Genomic DNA, 955 nt, shown 5'->3' on the forward strand with positions numbered 1-955 from the left:
TTTTGCCACAAGGCTGGCTAATCAATCCAACTTCCTTTTTGCCACAAGGCTGGCTAATCAATCAAACTGTTTTACCACCGTACTGGATGATTAATCAAAGTTTTTTGTCACAAGGCTGACTTCATTGAAACTTTTGCCACAAGGCTGGCTGATTAATCAAAGTTTTTGTCACAAGGCTGACTTCATTAAAACTTTTGCCACAAGGCTGGTTAAACAAACAAAAACATCTTTATCATTCTAAGCACCCTAAGTGGCATGGCCCCGGGCTTATAATGAAAAGATTTTCAAACAAAAACAAACAGATGTATGTGATGATATAGATTAGATACATCTAGCATTTAGACGACATTTGTCTATTTTCCTTTGCTTCCACTAGCATAAGTGGGAACTACGATTGCTCTGACTTTCTCAACATCCCTTTGAGAATACGTAGGCACAAGGTCGATCCTTGGCGAGCAAAACAAAACAAAAAAAAACCATTCAAACCTTAGCACCCGTAGACCCCGAGCTACAAATGCTCTGATTCCCTCTAGGGGATATGTATGCAGAGGATCGCGATGATCTTTGCGAGCATAATCAAACAAACACCTTAGGTCCCACCTCTTTCTCACAAAAACCTTCACCACAACAAGAATGGAATAAAACATAACAAAGAAACCTATAGAGTACTATAGATACGTTGGGTGCTAATACCTTCCCTTCGTATAACCAACCCTCTTACCCAAGATCTCCCCCCACTTTTAGGTTATTGCAGCTTTTTTCCTTTTCCTCCTTTGGAAATAATAAAAAGTTTGGTCGGTACAAAAGAAAAATTATTTTTTGAACACTCGAGCCCAAAGAAGGCATCAGGTGTCTCATCCCACAAAAAAGAGGAACAAAAACGATTTTTCGCCCGCGACAGAAAAATGGCGACTCTGCTGGGGAACATCTTTTTATTGTTTCCAAAGAAAGGGTT

Source organism: Vicia villosa, linkage group LG1 (assembly GCF_029867415.1).
Source record: "Vicia villosa cultivar HV-30 ecotype Madison, WI linkage group LG1, Vvil1.0, whole genome shotgun sequence".
Taxonomy (NCBI): Eukaryota; Viridiplantae; Streptophyta; class Magnoliopsida; order Fabales; family Fabaceae; genus Vicia; species Vicia villosa.